We start from the raw sequence: 19494 nt of genomic DNA, 5'->3' as shown, positions 1-19494 counted from the left end.
ATGATACATTTGTAAGGCAGTCATCGTATGGATCTAATTCCGTATCAGATGGTGTGGTCTCAGCTTCGGCTTCCTCTTCATCTTGCCACAAGTAGTCATCCTCCATACCATCTAATGAATTTGATATGCCACACTTCTTGAAAGACCTGATTACTGTTTCTGCATTAATACCATTCCAGGCTTTTAGGACAAACTTGTATAAAACATCCAACTGTAGAGTACGCATGTTTCCTCCCTTTTTGAATGACTTTTCGCCGCTAACCATCCACTCATTCCACTGTTCTCGAATGCGATCTTTAAATGGCTTGTTTAGGCACACATCCAGTGGCTGTACCAACGATGTCAATCCTGCAGGAATAACTGCTGTATCTGTGTTTATTCTTGCCAGTCTTTGCTTGGTGCTGGGAGTTAAATGAGCCCTGAACATATCCCACACCAGTAGACTACATTTTTTAATAAGTCCACCTGGTCGCCTGCTCCATACATTATCAAGCCATAGCTTTACCCCTTCTTCATCCATCCAGCCTTTTTCATTCACATGTACAAAACAACCAACAGGGAACTTGAGTTTCGGCATTGTTTTCCTTTTAAAAATAATTATTGGTCTCAACTTGGCGCCATCAGTTGTGCATGCTAGTACTACTGTAAAACTGGACTTTTCATGTCCTGTTGTTTTAATTAAAAAAAATTTTTCACCTTTTTGATGGACAGTTTTATTTCCATCCATATCAAAATTCATGGGAGTTTCATCCATATTTCCGATACTACTTAACATATAGCCATATTTATTGCGCTGTTGTATTACGTATCGATGGAAACTATTTACTTTGGCATCAAGATCTGCAGGTAATTTTTGTGCAATTTTCATCTTTTGCCTCAGTACCAGATTATGCCTTTCCAAGAATCTACTACACCAGGATACAGTGGCCTTAAATCCGTTGCTGTGATCTGGGTTAGATTTGGCCCACTGAAGTGCAAACAAACGTATTTTATTTCGTGTCACCACATAACCGTTTTGGCGATGCTCATTCACCATGTCTGCAACATGTTTTTTTACTTCTGGCCAATGTGGGATACCGCTTCTTAATGCACACTTACCCCTTGGCATACTCTTTAATGCTTTTTCATTTGCTTTCCAGTTCCGAACCATCTTTTCTGTTATTCCATATTGTCTTGCAGCAGCACAATTATTATGTTCCATGGCAAAGTTTATAACTTTAAGTTTGAAACTGACTTCATATTTCTTTCTTCTTGCTTGTAGAGCCATGACTGCTAGCTACCATATTTGTATACTGTACTGTATGTACTGTAAAAAAAAGTTAAAATGAAGTATAACAACTTTTAAGCACACACACACACATATGGTACATACACATATACCGGTACATACCGTATATACCGGTATATATAAGCTAGGACGGAGGGACACATTAGCCCAGTGTACAGGGGAACCTGGGTATAGTTGGCACACAGATCTTGTAGTAGTATTACCGTAAATTAAAATACAATATTATTGGTAGAGGAAGGAGGGAGGGAGAGGAAGAAGAGAGGGAGGGAGAGGAAGGAGAGAGGGAGGGAGAGGAAGGAGGGAGGGGGAGAGAGAGAGAGAGGGAGGGAAGGGGAGAGGGAGGGGGAGAGTTAGGGGGAGAGGGAGGGGGAGAGGCAGGGGGAGAGGGAGGGGGTAGGGAGGGAGGGGGAGAGAGGGAGGGAGGGGGAGGGAGGGGGGAGAGGGAGGGGGAAAGATGGAGAGAGGGAGGGGGAGAGAGGGAGGAAGGGAGGGGGAGAGAGGGAGGGAGGGAGGGGGAGAAAGAGGGAGGGGGAGAGAGGGAGGGAGAGAGAGAGGGAGAGAGAGAGGCAGAGAGAGAGGGAGGGATAGGGAGGAGAGGGAGGGATAGGGAGGAGAGTGAGGGATAGGGAGAAGGGGGCGAGAGAGAAAAAAAGGGAAAGTGAGAGGGATGGGGGAGAGGGATGGAGAGAGAGGGGGAGAAAGAGGGTGGAGGGAGAAAGAGAGAGGGAGAGTGAGCAAAGTTAGCAAAGAAATTCCTTAACCACTGAGGAGTCACATAATCCATATTACTCAGATGGGCAAGGGTTATCAGAGCAGAGGAGACATTAAGGCATAATACCGGTATATAGCAGCATGAAACAGTTCCCTTAGATTTCTAACACACAGACTAACTACTAGCACTGTGTCTGTAAAACTTTCAGCAGTACTGACCTTCTGATCTGATCTGACTTTCACTGGAAGATCTCTAGATCACTGGCAATGCAGGGCTGAGAAAAAAAAACACTCTAGTGGAAGGCTGTCCCTTTAATAACCTTTCTTTCCTGCACTATTTGCTCCGTAGCAGATGTCACATGACCGCACTGGAATTTGGATGTCTGGCTGTAGTGTAGCAGCTACGGAGCAAATTGTGCAGGAAAGAAAGGTGATTAGCAGAGAAAGATACCGGGTATTTAAAGTAAAGCCTTCCTAGTGTTTTGTTTTAAACATATGCTTGTCTTCAGCCCTTAGCCTTGTAGGGAGTGGGACACCTCATCAGGACTGGACTCCTGACGGTGGGCTGACTGACTGTCTGACTGAGACTGCACAGCACATCGCAAAGCTCCAGCTACTAATATGATATACGGTATATGATTGATTACCGGTATATCATATTAGTAGCTGGAGCTTTGTGATGTGCTGCGTCAAAATTTCTACTCCCCATATAACCTGTCCTGCCTGCTGCCCTGCTGTCACCGTGACCTACCTCGCTCACTCAGAACCAGTGCACCGCAGTCGCACAGACCACTTCTGCCTGAATCTGGATTCACTGTCGTCTTCGGCAGGGCAGCACGCCACAAACAAGTCACTCTCAGCAGCTCCCTACTGCTCACTCTTCTTCCCGCCTGAAGCCTGTGTCGGCGCGACCGCTACGTCATGCTGCTCTGTACAATCAAGGCGCATCATTGGCCAGCACAGCCGGGGGCCTATCTAGGGGGGTGTGGGCCTGGAGCTGCAACTCAGTCCATTCACAGTGTGACTAGAGTGTCCGACTCCTCCCCACCGCCTCACCCAGACGTCACACAGCTCACTGGTGCTTCTTACTCTGTGCCTCTCTGTACACAGTCACTAAATAACTCAGTAATAATAAGGCTTATAAAACAACACCCGGCGTATAAGACGACCCTCGACTTTTGAGAAGATTTTCAAGAGTTAAAAAGTCGTCTTATACGCTGGAAAATACGGTATATATATATATATATATATATATATATATATATATACACACATTTATATTACTGTGTCACCTTTCAATATTTCAGCAACCACAGGGACAGAATCATAATAAATGTAGAATGGTACAATGAAACATAAAAATCACTCACTGTTTAATAAAATGTATGTGTGTTGTAAGTAGAAATAAAATCACCAAAATGTGGTATTTAAACGGCTTATAAGAATAAGGAAAACAGTGGAAGTGTTTTCCAATAGGGTTTCTAATCTTGAATCTACTTAATAGAAATGAAAATGTGAAATATAAAATAGATTTATAACAACCTAACAAACACACATAGTAAACCTTAGGAGTCAAGGTTAAAAAAAGTAGACATAAAATATAGCCTTATATAATATTATGAATTTGCTGCAGCTGCTCAAGGAGTTTGTTAAACCAGTAAATGTGTCAATGTTTGGTGCAATGACTTTGTATGTTAATAGCTGCAAGAAAGTTCAAAGGTACCATATAATTTTATGGAACCTATGCCCAATGCATAGCTTATAATACTTTGCCAATCTCAAAAGACTATAAAGATAGCAGCTTAATATTGCTGCTGTTAACTCTAAGGTTGCCTTTGAGAGCGGCAATGCAAAGTGCTGCACAATACTGAATCCCTTTCTGTCTAGAGGTTAAAACATATAGACTGAACAGTTTCCCCAAAGATAAGTAAGGAATGAAGGTTTAGTTAGAAATGTTCTGTGCTCCTAAGATTTGGGGAATGGTTCTGGAATTAAAGCTAATCTTTATGTTTTGTTGTGTTACTTACTCTGATATCTCATTAAAGCCTTTAGCAGTTTCATTTTAAGTTTAAAAGATAATTGGTTGTGTTGTAGTCAGTTAAGATTCAATTACTGGTTACATCCACTTCTATTGCAAAGTAATTTAAGTATTCCATGATAGAGTCTATAGTGGATATGGCTTTTGGAACCCTCTCTGTGTAAGGTACTGCAGCTTCCAAAATTAATATTACATTTTTCTCTTGTTAAGAAATATTGAACCTTTTAATAATGCATTATATAATTATATATATATATATATATATATATATATATATATATATATATATATATATATATATATATATTATATACAAGAGAAATGTCGAAAAATATTCAGCGCTACAAATACTTAGGATATATGAATATATATAAAGTTATATCAAATAAATGTCTCTCTGTAGGAGTAGACAAAAAGCCCTTTGTCTCACAAAAAACAGTTCAGGTGGTGAATAAGAACAGGCTAGGTGAATATTATAAGTTCAAGAAGTGTTTTGCCAACAAGACTTAACGATAACTGTAACACTGGTGCTAGGAGACCAGTGATATGCCCTTACCAGAGGGTACCTCAATCATATGAGGTAATGTCAGAGTGTCTGATTTGTATCTCTCCGGTGTGTCTTGGCAGACTTTCCTGTGTTGGGAGATGTCCTTGTCTTTTATTTCTTTTATTTCATGCCAGGCTTGTGTATGGTACTTTCAACCTTGGAGTCTCCTGGTTTCCAGTCTTGTTGACTCGATATCTCTCCGCAGTATGGTGGTGCGATCAGGATCTTGGCTCTCACCGTATAAGATGAAATATGGCAAAAAAAGAAAAAGAGTACATAACGTAATACTGTATAAATAAAAATATTTATTAAATACAAGGCAGGTGTAAGAAATGCACTCACATTTAAAACCCTCAATCTGTATGAGGTAAGTAATGGTGTGTAGATATATTTTTATACACCTTAAGCAGGTGTTGCTGGAGGCTGGTGACTGATGATAAGCTTATTGCGTATGTCCTGATAGTGAAATCACTTCACGTAGTCTCTTCTGTGTCCCAAACAAGAACTGGTCAAGTTCCCTGGTTGTTGAATACACTTATAGTGTGTGGGGACCAGGCATACTGTGGGCAGTGGTGAGGAAAAAGAATCCTAGAGAATCTAGGACCTGCAGCTGAGATGAGTTAAAAGCTGCTGTAGTCTCTGTTCTCTCTGACACAGTATGTAAGGGAACAAAGTATCCCTGTACCTGATGTACGGTACAGACAGTAATAGTATGTGGCGAATGGCCACAGACTGACGGTGGTGTCAGAGTCTGCTGTGGTCTGTAAAAGCAAATGTACTGCCCTGTGTGTAACAGCGTGGAGTACTAAATGTTTCAACCTGATAGGTAAATCTGTACTCTGTAAGCCTGTGATCTAGCTAGTAGAATATGACAGATGCTAGAAGAGGCTATGTAAGTGTGAGTGGATGTTTAAAAAAGTGTGTATGGGAGCAGCGTGGGATTAATTGCCTGTAGCAAGTAAGGGCACTCAAAGGTGCCGAGGTTAGCGTTCTATAGGGTACGCCTCCCAAGTATCGTGAAAGCCGCGGAAAGAAGACAATTTCAAGTCTCAGCCGCTAAGGTAAAAAAGAGCTAAGCCACACTCTGTAAAAGTAAATCCTTACGCGTTTCGAAGCTTGGGGTTGCTTCTTCGTCAGAGGAGTTTGTGGCTTGCTACTCGAAAGTACTGAAATTTAAAGGGTTAAGAGTGGGCGTCTTTTTTACGTTTTGCGTAATACGTAGTTACGGTATGGCAGGTGCGGCTGTGGGTTGACGGCAGTGAATATGTTGCCTAGGTAACAAATGTTTATGTGCGAGTATTTGTAACCAGGGAGCTACTATTTACCCCCTCTGTGCTGAATCGATTTTTTTGTAGAGTAAAAAAAGAGAGACAATAGCCCTTTGAACTAAAAAGGACATGTAATAATAAGAGATGATGGTTAGAGAGAGATGTTTACAGATTTTAAAGAAGAAAAGTGTTATTGGGTAGGGAAACCGGATTGGTTTGACGGCAGTGTATATGTTGCCTAGGTAACAAATGTTTATGTGCAAGTATTTGTAACCAGGGAGCTACTATTTACCCTCTCTGTGCTGAATCGATTTTTTTGTAGAGTAAAAAAAAAAAAAAAAAAAAAGGAGACAATAGTCCTTTGAACTAAAAAGGACATGTAATAATAAGAGATGATGGTTAGAGAGAAATGTTTACAGATTTTAAAGAAAAAAAGGGTTATTGGATAGGGAAACCGGGTTGGTTTCACTAATAAATATTTGGAAAAATGTGAAACTATTAGTTCATTGTTACGTCTTTTTATGTCTCCCCCTCTGTTACAGATGTATGTTGGGGACCGGCTGTATGATATATGATGGACAGCCTTAGGATTTTTAGTGTCGCATCTGTGTCCCCTTTGGAGGAGTATATTATGTTAGGGACCCGCTATGTGAGATATATTGAACTGCAAAAAAAGTATAACAGGCCTTTAGACTACAGTAGGAAGGAGTGCTCCATCATTTTCACTACAATCGGATGAATACTACCAGTAGCTATGTTGAGTTTCGTGTATCCAGCCTAATCTAATTAGATCTACTCTAATCTAATGTAGGATTCATTCTAGACTATACTGTAGTTAGAAAGTATGTATGACCTCTGAGTGTCCCCTAAGGTTTCTGTGTTGGTGGTGCTAATCGCACCTGTTGGGGATCAAAAAGTTGTTTGAGGTAGAATACATGGTATAAGTGGTTATGTGTGAATACGTTTAAAAGATTTTTGTTACTTATCAAAGAAAGGCTGCTAAGTCTATTTCTTCGTTTAAGCCCCTGGGGGTCATGGTACCCATGTAGTGTATCCAGTATGATTCCCTTTGTTTCAGTTTTTGGAATCTATCCCCTCCTCTGGCAGGGGCTAGAACATGTTCAAGGACTGTACACTTTAAGAGAGCTGGATTTTTTTTGATGAAAATGCTTGAAATGTCTGGATAGGCTATGATCTTTATAGCCTTCTTCGATGTTTTTCAGGTGCTCCAGTAGACGTGTTTTGTATGTCCTCTTGGTGCGTCCTATGTATTGAAGTTTACACGGGCATTCTAGTAGGTATACCACGAAATTGGTTTTGCAGTTGGTTAGTCTATTAATGTTGCATTTTTTGTGTGGGAAAGTAAGGGACTGTACCAGTTTGGTTGGTTTTTTGGGGTCATAGGCATGCTCACATCCCTTGCAATTCAACCGATTGCATTTGAAGAACCCTTTACTTTTTTCTGTTAGCCAATTTTCTCCAGACTTCTTTTTGATTTGACTGGGTGCCAGCATTTGTTTAAAATTTAGTTTTTTTCTAAATATTATTTTTGGTGCTGGGCCTATTGCGTTCTTTAATAGTTTGTCCTGCTGTAGAATTGGCCAAAACTTCCTAAGAATCTTTTTGATTTCTGGAGCAGCCTCGTTGTAAGTTGTGATCAAGGAGATCTTTTGTGTTTTGTTGGTACCGTTTTTTATTTGACCTTGTAGTAAATTTTTCCTTTCTAGCTGTCTCACTCTCTTCTGAGAATTTTCAATAAGTTTTTTTGGGTATTTCTTTTCAATAAATTTGGTTTTTAGAATATCTGATTCGGTGTTGTAATCTTGTATTTTGGAGCAATTTCTTCGCACTCTCTGAAATTGTCCGTACGGAATATTATTGATAATTAGAACACACAATAGTAGAGAACACAAACAGAATTTTTTAGAGCAGGAATGGACAGGCTATCACCATCCACAAAGCAGACAAAATACTATAGAGATACCAAAAAGAAAAAGGACAGAAACAATCGATTACGAAGTAAACCTCAGACCACAATGGTCAAGGGACCCAACCAGAAAAAGAAAAGGACCAGAAGAGGAAGAAGAGGAAGAGGTGTGGTGGGATCCAGAAGGAGGAAACGAAGCTCCAAGAACCCCAAAGAGAGGAAAACGGGAGAGGGATTTTTAAAAATATTTAACTTCTCGAACAGTATCTTCTTCAGTATCTTCTCCAACACACAATTAGAAATTTTATCCAAAGGCCTCAGCTTCGCACCCACAAGAGGCCCAAACTCTTTCAATCTATTCATTGATTTTAATAAATTCATTCGCAAACTAACCCTTTGCAGACACTTTGAAAAAATCAAAATAAAAGATAACACAAATGCGAAAGAACAACTAGAAGATACTGATTACGAAACACTAAACATTCTGGAAGAATTATATTCAAATAACGAACACCACCCCGAAGATAATATCTTCAAGGTGAACAATAACTCGAATCTTAAACCCTCTTCTATTTTCTATCCAACCCAATCCAAGGGAAATTTCATTCCCACATTTAATGATCTAGTGACTAAAGAACTAGACAATCTTTGCACAAGTTTCAAAATAAGACATGACAACCTGTCTAAAAAAGAGAAAAACTTGATGGACATGGATGACATTATCCTAAGGGAAGCAGATAAAGGAGGGGGTCTGGTCATCCAGAACAAGACTGATTACATCAAAGAAGCCTATAGGCTTCTGAACGATACCCATACATATGTCCAATTAAGAGGAGATCCTACTGAATCTTTCCAAAAAGAATACAATTCCCTCATAGATACAGCTCAGTTCAACAAACTTTTTAACACCAACGAACTAAAATTTCTAACACATCAACATCCCAGGAGGGCAATTTTTTACCACCTGCCTAAAATACATAAGGACCAAAAAAAACCTCCGGGACGTCCAATTGTGTCAGGAATTGACTCCTTAACCGCCAGACTATCACAATACGTGGACTACTTTCTGAAGCCTTTGGTGCCAAAACTAACTTCATACATAAGAGATTCCACGGATTTAATTACAAAACTAGCCCAAAAAAAATGGAAAAATACGTATAAATGGATGACACTAGACGTGTCATCTTTATACACTTCCACACAACTTGGGAATACAAACCATGTCCCAGGTTCTAAAAGAAACATCACTGACAGAGACACACCAACATTTCATTTTGGACAGCATCAGATTTGTCCTAGAGAAAAACTATTTCCTGTTCGATGGCAAATTCTTTTTGCAAACCAGTGGTACAGCTATGGGGACCATTATGGCCCCCAGCTATGCGAACCTCTATATGGGGGAATGGGAAAAAACGTACATATATACCAACAACCCCTTTCAGCAAAATATAATTTGGTGGGGAAGGTATATCAATGACATCGTGGTCATATGGGAGGGAGATGACAAAACTAGCAACGAATTTATCGAGTACCTAAACACAAACATCTACAATTTAAAATTTACATAAAAAATCTCGGATACAAGCATTGAATACCTAGATTTAGTGTTATTCAGTGAAAATGAAGAGATCCTAACCAAACTGTACACTAAAGAAACCGACTGTAATGGCTATCTAAGGGCAGACAGTGGTCATCACCGACCATGGATCAATAATATTCCGTACGGACAATTTCAGAGAGTGCGAAGAAATTGCTCCAAAATACAAGATTACAACACCGAATCAGATATTCTAAAAACCAAATTTATTGAAAAGAAATACCCAAAAAAACTTATTGAAAATTCTCAGAAGAGAGTGAGACAGCTAGAAAGGAAAAATTTACTACAAGGTCAAATAAAAAACGGTACCAACAAAACACAAAAGATCTCCTTGATCACAACTTACAACGAGGCCGCTCCAGAAATCAAAAAGATTCTTAGGAAGTTTTGGCCAATTCTACAGCAGGACAAACTATTAAAGAACACAATAGGCCCAGCACCAAAAATAATTTTTAGAAAAAACCTAAATTTTAAACAAATGCTGGCACCCAGTCAAATCAAAAAGAAGTCTGGAGAAAATTGGCTAACAGAAAAAAGTAAAGGGTTCTTCAAATGCAATCGGTTGAATTGCAAGGGATGTGAGCATGCCTATGACCCCAAAAAACCAACCAAACTGGTACAGTCCTTTACTTCCCACACAAAAAATGCAACATTAATAGACTAACCAACTGCAAAACCAATTTCGTGGTATACCTACTAGAATGCCCGTGTAAACTTCAATACATAGGACGCACCAAGAGGACATACAAAACACGTCTACTGGAGCACCTGAAAAACATCGAAGAAGGCTATAAAGATCATAGCCTATCCAGACATTTCAAGCATTTTCATCAAAAAAATCCAGCTCTCTTAAAGGGTACAGTCCTTGAACATGTTCTAGCCCCTGCCAGAGGAGGGGATAGATTCCAAAAACTGAGACAAAGGGAATCATACTGGATACACTACATGGGTACCATGACCCCCAGGGGCTTAAACGAAGAAATAGACTTAGCAGCCTTTCTTTGATAAGTAACAAAAATCTTTTAAACGTATTCACACATAACCACTTATACCATGTATTCTACCTCAAACAACTTTTTGATCCCCAACAGGTGCGATTAGCACCACCAACACAGAAACCTTAGGGGACACTCAGAGGTCATACATACTTTCTAACTACAGTATAGTCTAGAATGAATCCTACATTAGATTAGAGTAGATCTAATTAGATTAGGCTGGATACACGAAACTCAACATAGCTACCGGTAGTATTCATCTGATTGTAGTGAAAATGATGGAGCACTCCTTCCTACTGTATTCTAAAGGCCTGTTATACTTTTTTTGCAGTTCAATATATCTCACATAGCGGGTCCCTAACATAATATACTCCTCCAAAGGGGGCACAGATGCGACACTAAAAATCCTAAGGCTGTCCATCATATATCATACAGCCGGTCCCCAACATACATCTGTAACAGAGGGGGAGACATAAAAAGACGTAACAATGAACTAATAGTTTCACATTTTTCCAAATATTTATTAGTGAAACCAACCCGGTTTCCCTATCCAATAACCCTTTTTTTCTTTAAAATCTGTAAACATTTCTCTCTAACCATCATCTCTTATTATTACATGTCCTTTTTAGTTCAAAGGACTATTGTCTCCTTTTTTTTTTTTTTTTTTACTCTACAAAAAAAATCGATTCAGCACAGAGGGGGTAAATAGTAGCTCCCTGGTTACAAATACTTGCACATAAACATTTGTTACCTAGGCAACATATACACTGCCGTCAAACCAATCCGGTTTCCCTACCCAATAACACTTTTCTTCTTTAAAATCTGTAAACATCTCTCTCTAACCATCATCTCTTATTATTACATGTCCTTTTTAGTTCAAAGGACTATTGTCTCTCTTTTTTTACTCTACAAAAAAATCGATTCAGCACAGAGGGGGTAAATAGTAGCTCCCTGGTTACAAATACTCGCACATAAACATTTGTTACCTAGGCAACCAACAGCCGCACCTGCCATACCGTAACTACGTATTACGCAAAACGTAAAAAAGACGCCCACTCTTAGCCCTTTAAATTTCAGTACTTTCGAGTAGCAAGCCACAAACTCCTCTGACGAAGAAGCAACCCCAAGCTTCGAAACGCGTAAGGATTTACTTTTACAGAGTGTGGCTTAGCTCTTTTTTACCTTAGCGGCTGAGACTTGAAATTGTCTTCTTTCTGCGGCTTTCACGATACTTGGGAGGCGTACCCTATAGAACGCTAACCTCGGCACCTTTGAGTGCCCTTACTTGCTACAGGCAATTAATCCCACGCTGCTCCCATACATACTTTTTTAAACATCCACTCACACTTACATAGCCTCTTCTAGCATCTGTCATATTCTACTAGCTAGATCACAGGCTTACAGAGTACAGATTTACCTATCAGGTTGAAACATTTAGTACTCCACGCTGTTACACACAGGGCAGTACATTTGCTTTTACAGACCACAGCAGACTCTGACACCACCGTCAGTCTGTGGCCATTCGCCACATACTATTACTGTCTGTACCGTACATCAGGTACAGGGATACTTTGTTCCCTTACATACTGTGTCAGAGAGAACAGAGACTACAGCAGCTTTTAACTCATCTCAGCTGCAGGTCCTAGATTCTCTAGGATTCTTTTTCCTCACCACTGCCCACAGTATGCCTGGTCCCCACACACTATAAGTGTATTCAACAACCAGGGAACTTGACCAGTTCTTGTTTGGGACACAGAAGAGACTACGTGAAGTGATTTCACTATCAGGACATACGCAATAAGCTTATCATCAGTCACCAGCCTCCAGCAACACCTGCTTAAGGTGTATAAAAATATATCTACACACCATTACTTACCTCATACAGATTGAGGGTTTTAAATGTGAGTGCATTTCTTACACCTGCCTTGTATTTAATAAATATTTTTATTTATACAGTATTACGCTATGTACTCTTTTTCTTTCTTTGCCATATTTCATCTTATACGGTGAGAGCCAAGATCCTGATCGCACCACCATACTGCGGAGAGATATCGAGTCAACAAGACTGGAAACCAGGAGACTCCAGGGTTGAAAGTACCATACACAAGCCTGGCATGAAATAAAAGAAATAAAAGACAAGGACATCTCTCAACACAGGAAAGTCTGCCAAGACACACCGGAGAGATACAAATCAGACACTCTGACATTACCTCATATGATTGAGGTACCCTCTGGTAAGGGCATATCACTGGTCTCCTAGTACCAGTGTTACAGTTATCGTTAAGTCTTGTTGGCAAAACACTTCTTGAACTTATAATATTCACCTAGCCTGTTCTTATTCACCACCTGAACTGTTTTTTGTGAGACAAAGGGCTTTTTGTCTACTCCTACAGAAAGACATTTATTTGATATAACTTTATATATATTCATATATCCTAAGTATTTGTAGCGCTGAATATTTTTCGACATTTCTCTTGTATATAATTTTTCAACAGTGTCAGGGGTACACTGAATCGTATACATTCATGCAGCTCAATACACACACCAAGCAAGTTTATTAAGAGTTTATTAAGAGTTTATCAAGAGTTCACAGGGAACATACACATCCCAGACATATATATCTCTTAAACTGGTGTTGAAATCTATAAACAGTTTTCACAATACATCACTACGTTTACCTATACATTGACCTATCCGTTTGGGGAACAACTGAAGCGCTGGTATCTTTTCTTGAATACATTCTAATATATATATATATATATATATATATATATATATATATATATATATATATATATATATATATATATATATATATATATGTATACAGTATATATATGTGTGTGTGTATGTGTATATGTATTTATATATACATACTTTTATAATTACATACCTTTGCACTCTAGATCTTTGCAAATCCTATATATCCACAACCAAAGCAATTAGGATTTCCATCTGCCACTGGGCCCTTCCCCAGTATCATTGCAGATGTGCTTCCTAACTCCCTAGGAAAGCAAGATGTAAACAATGAGGAGGATACTTAGGGTTTTCCCATGCAAATAAAAAGGACATAACTATTTACATTGTACACCACCCAACTGACTTTACTGACCACAGACTAAAAATTCAGACATTATAATGCTTAATTTAGCTAATTTTAAAAATGTTAAATTTTTATTGCACCAATTATCATTAAATACATTTAAGTTAAATTATGCAATTAATTTGTGCTTTGGATAGCAGAAAATTATATAATATTTGAAAATATTATATTTCCCCCACCGGCTACTTTATAATGTCACCCGAGTACTTCATAATGCCACCCAGCTGGCAAAATTTTCTGTGGAGAACATGACTTTATAAACAATATACGATACTGGATGTGCAAAAAAAAACTGGGTATATTCAACACCAATATCTATTATTCCAATGTGATAAAATAAATGTGCCAACAAAACAATACTAATTTACAGTCCCAACAAAATGTTAACTTCACTGTTCAATATTGCTGAAATACGTTTTTCACAGAATGGTGGCTGCAGTACTCCTTCCAAATACTCGACACGAAGAAGAGATTGAGAAATCTGTAGAATGGCAAAAAAGAGAAGAAGGCGCCACAATGGTGCAAGATCACTTATAATATGGTGCAAATACAGTTGTATTCTCAAAATACTCATGAATTGTATAGCACTTGAGAAGTGCCACGAACGCCAGCTGGACCTTTAGGAGCCGTCCAGAAATCTCTCATTCAGGTAATGAGAAGTCAGCAGGTCCTCCCAAATATATTCTTATACACAGGTCCCAAACAGGTAACACGTGTCTATTTCAAATACCAGATCAACCCCTTAGCGGTGCAAATAGCAATATTAAAATTCTGGTCACACTTTCAAAAAATTATGATAAAATAAGCTAAGTCCGTCTAAATAAAAACATAGGGCTAGATTACGAGTTTTGCGTTAGAGGCTATGTGGTGCTAACGAGCAGTTTATGCTCACCGCTCACTTACAGACAGCGCTGGTATTATGGGTTTTTATAAACCCGGCATTAACCGCAAAAAAGTGAGCGTAGAGTAAAATTTTGCTCCACATCTCACCTCAATACCAGCGCTGCTTACATTAGCGGTGAGCTGGCTAAACGTGCTTGTGCACAATTTCCCCATAGGAATCAATGGGGGAGAGCTGGCTGAAAAAAAACAGCGTTTAGCTCCTAACGCAGCCCCATTGATTCCTATGGGGAAAATACATTTATGTCTACACCTAACACATGAACCCCGAGTCTAAACACCACTAATCTTACACTAATTAACCCATAATCTGCTGCCCCCCGACATCGCCGACACCTGCATTATATTATTAACCCCTAATCTGCCACTCCGGACACCGCTGCCACCTACATTATATGTATTAACCCCTAATCTGCTGCCCCCAACATCGCCAACACCTACATTATATTTATTAACCCCTAATCTGCCGCTCCGCAATGTCGCCGCAAACCTACCTACACTTATTAACCCCTAATCTGCCGCCCCAACGTCGCCGCAACAATATTAAAGTTATTAACCCCTAAATCTAAGTCTAACCCTAACCCTAACACCCCCTAATTTAAATATAATTTAAATAAATCTAAATAAATATTACTATCATTAACTAAATTATTCCTATTTAAAACTAAATACTTACCTATAAAATAAAACATAAGCTAGCTACAATATAACTAATAGTTACATTGGCCTCTATTTATCAAGGTCTGTCGGACCTGATCCGACAGTGCGGATCAGGTCCGACAGACCTCACTGAATACGGCGAGCAATACGCTTGCCGTGTTCAGCATTGCACCAGCAGCTCACAGGAGCTGCTGGTGCAACTCCGCCCCCTGCAGACTCGTGGCCAATCGGCCGCCAGCAGGGGGGTTTCAATCAACCCGATCGTACTCGATAGGGTTGATTTCCGGTGATGTCTGTCCACCTGCTCAGAGCAGGCGGACAGGTTATGGAGCAGCGGTCTTTGTGACCGCTGCTTCATAACTGCTGTTTCTGGTGAGCCTGCAGGCTCGCCAGAAACACGGGGCATCAAGCTCCATTCGGAGCTTGATAAATATGCCCCATTGTATCTAGCTTAGGGTTTATTTTTATTTTACAGGCAAGTTTGTATTTATTTTAACTAGGTAGAATAGTTACTAAATAGTTGTGAACTATTTAATAGCTACCTAGTTAAAATAAATACAAAAGTACCTGTAAAATAAAACCTAACCTAAGTTACAATTACACCTAACACTACACTATAATTAAATTATTTCCCTAAATGAAATACAATTAAATACAATTAAATTAAATTATCTAAAGTACAAAAAAAACAAACACTAAATTACAGAAAATAATAAACAAATTACAAGAATTTGAAACTAATTACACCTAATCTAATCCCCCTAACAAAATAAAAAAAGCCACCCAAAATAAAAAAAGCCCTACCCTACACTAAATTACAAATAGCCCTTAAAAGGAACTTTTGCAGGGCATTGCCCCAAAGTAATCAGCTTTTTTACCTTTAAAAAAACCTAACACTAACCCCTTGAAGATCACCTTACCGGGAGACGTCTTCACCCTACCGGGCCGAAATCCTCAACAAAGTTGGGAGAAATCTTCATCCAAGCCAAGCGAAGAGGTCCTCCAGATGGGCAGAAGTCTTCATCCAGACGGCATCTTCTATCTTCATCCATCCGGCGAGGAGCCATCTTCATCCATCCGGCGAGGAGCGGGTCCATCTTCAAGAAATCCGACGCAGAGCATCCTCTTCATCCGATGGTTCTTCTGGAATGAAGGTTCCTTTAAATGACGTCATCCAAGATGGTGTCCCTTCAATTCCGATTGGCTGATAGAATTCTATCAGCCAATCGGAATTAAGGTAGAACAAATAGGATTGAGCTTACATTCTATTGGTTGTTCCAATCCTTTTCAGGGCAATGGGGAGCTTAGGTTTTTTTAGACATATTTTTATTTGGGGGGTTGGTTGTGTGGGTGGTGGGTTTTACTGTTGGGGGGGTATATGTATTTTTATTTACAGGTAAAAGAGCAGATTTCTTTGGCGCAATGCCCCGCAAAAGGTGCTTTTAAGGGCTATTGGCAGTTTAGTTTAGGCTAGGGTTTTTGATTTATTTGGGGGGTCGTTAAAAGACAGGAAGTGAGCATTGAGCAAAATGTTGCTCATTGCCACACTCCAATACCAGCGCTGCTTAAGTCAGGGGTGAGCTGGTCGTACGTGCTTGTGCATGATTTCCCCATAGGAATCAACGTGGAGATGAGCAAAAAAGCAGCATAAAAACTCAGTAATGCAGCCCCATTGATTCCTATGGGGAAATAAAATGTATTTCTACAGCTAACACCCTAACATGGACACAGAGTCTAAACACCCCTAATCTTACACTTATTAACCCCTAATCTGCCACCCCCTACATTATACTTATTAACCCCTAATCTGCCGCTCCGGACACTGCCACCACCTACATTATAGTTATTAACCCCTAATCTGCTGCCCCAATGTCGCCGCCACCTACCTACACTTATTAAACCCTAGTCTGCCACCCCCAACGTCGCCGCCACTATTATAAACATATTAACCCCTAAACCACCGCACTCCCGCCTTGCAAACATTAGTTAAATATTATTAACCCCTAATCTGCTGTCCCTAACATCGCCGCCACCTACCTACATTTATTTACCCCTAATCTGCCTCCCCCAACGTCGCCGCCACTATACTAAATGTATTAACCCCTAAAACTAAGTCTAACCCTAAAAGCCTCTTTTTTATTTTGATAGAGCTATTAGATTAAGTGTAATTAGTTTAAATATTTGATAATTTATTTTTTATTTTGTGTAATTTAGTGTTTGTTTTTGTAATTTAATTAATGTAATTTATTTAATTTTAGTGTAAGGCTAGGTGTTAGTGTAAGACAGGTTAGATTTTATTTTACAGGTAAATTTGTATTTATTTTAGCTAGGTAGCTAGTAAATAGTTAATAACTATTTACTAACTATTCTACCTAGTTAAAATAAATACAAACTTAGCTGTGAAATAAAAATAAAACCTAAGATAGCTACAATCTAACTATTAGTTATATTGTAGTTAGCTTAGGGTTTATTTTATAGGTAAGTATTTAGTTTTAAAAATGAATTATTTAGTTAATGATAGTAATTTTTATTTAGATTTATTTTAATTACATTAAAGTTAGGGGGTGTTAGGATTAGACGTAGGGTTAGGCTTAGGGGTTAATAGCTTTAGTATAGTGGCGGCGATGTCGGGGACAGCAGTTTAGGGGTTAATAACTGTATGTAAGTGGTGGCGACATTGGGGGCGGCAGATTAGGGGTTAATAAGTGTAGGTAGGTGGTGGCGACATTGGTGCAGCAGATTAGGGGTTAATAAGTGTAATGTAGGTGTCGACGATGTTGGGGACGGCAGATTAGGGGTGTTTAGACTCGGGGTTTATTTTAGGGTGTTAGTTGTAAACATAACTTTTTATTTCCCCATAGGAATCAATGGGGCTGCTTTACGGAGCTTTTCGCTCCTTTATTGCAGGTGTTAGACTTTTTTTTCAGCCGGCTCTCCCCATTGATGTTTATGGGGAAATCGTGCACAAGGACATAAAACCAGCTCACAGCAGCTCTGGTATTGGAGTGCTGTATGGAGCTCAATTTTGCTCAACACTCACTTATTGCCTGCTAACGCCGGGTTTATGAAAACCTGTAATAGCAGCGCTAGAGGGAGGTGAGCGATGACAATAACTTGCAAGTTAGTACCGGGTCGCTCATAATGCAAAACTTGTAATCTAGCAGATTGTTTCTATGTTTTCACCTGAGCTTGTTAATTAATAGGTAGTCCAAATAAGATTAGTGGGAGGGATTTTTAGGGTATTTACTGCACTATGTATCATAACTTATTTGTCTGAGGATGGGGCGATTGAAATTCAGAGAGTGCAAGCCGTTCTTTTAAATAGTTACAGCTCTTGCTAGCACCCTGGTGGATGTGTTTGTTTTAAGTGAGAGTACACTTCTACATTGCTTTATATATATATATATACTAGCTGGAAAGCCTGCCCAGATTCTTTCACCGCCCCCATGCCAGCACATTCCCTCAGTCCCTGTGTCTCATTACAGTCTGTGCCCCCCATGCCAGTACATGCCCTCAAGCACTGGGCCCCTACACCAGCAGCAGTGAGATCCTTCCCTCTCTCACACAGAGGCGGGCACAGCTGCAGTGTCATTGCAGGGGGGCATAGAGGAGCGGGAGTCAGAGCCAGGCAGCGGCCGGAGGGAGGGATCTGGGTGCACAGTGGATTTTGAAAATTAGCTGTATCCAGGTGGATTCTTTCACCACCCTGCCATTTTCATAATTCACCTGGATGAAGCTTAGGCTGCATCCAGGTGGATTCTTTTGGCTGCACACACAACTGATGACGGCGATGTACATGTTACAAACACAATTATAATATATATATATATATATATATATATATATATATATATATATATATATGTATACTGTATATATATATAATTCAATTAAGCAGGTGGAGAACACTCTCACTTCATTAACAGCTTGCCAGGGAAATAGCAGAGATAAAAAAGTGGCTTGCACTCGCAGGTCTTTTAAAAAACGTGCCTTTATTATAACGTTTCGGGGACCATATCCCCTTCCTCAGACAAAGTAAAAGTGAAATGAACACATTTATCAAACAAACATCCAATGGGGGGGCGGAGCCAACAGCTGAGGAAGGCAGACATGTGCAACCAGGGCTCCTGACTTACGAGCACAATAATGGAATATAATGCAAATTTATAAGAATGGCTATCTGCCTAATCCCTTTCATATTTCAAGCTAAACCTTTCAAGTGAGTAAAAACGCTACTCAAAAGACGCATACAGAACTTTAACCCTGTGAAGTTGCCACACGATATGAGCAGCTGCTCCGTATACTGGGCCTATTAGTTTGGTAACCTTTTCGCATAGAGGAACTGCCTAACTGTAATATCTTTTTCATGGACCTTCAGACTGCCCTATCTTCTATATCGTTGAGGAATGGATACTTATATACTGCCGGTTAGTTCCTGAGGAGTATGTAACGGTACCAAT

The sequence above is a fragment of the Bombina bombina genome, chromosome 4, assembly GCF_027579735.1.
Source record: "Bombina bombina isolate aBomBom1 chromosome 4, aBomBom1.pri, whole genome shotgun sequence".
Classification (NCBI taxonomy): domain Eukaryota; kingdom Metazoa; phylum Chordata; class Amphibia; order Anura; family Bombinatoridae; genus Bombina; species Bombina bombina.
This window is presented reverse-complemented; position numbering follows the sequence as displayed.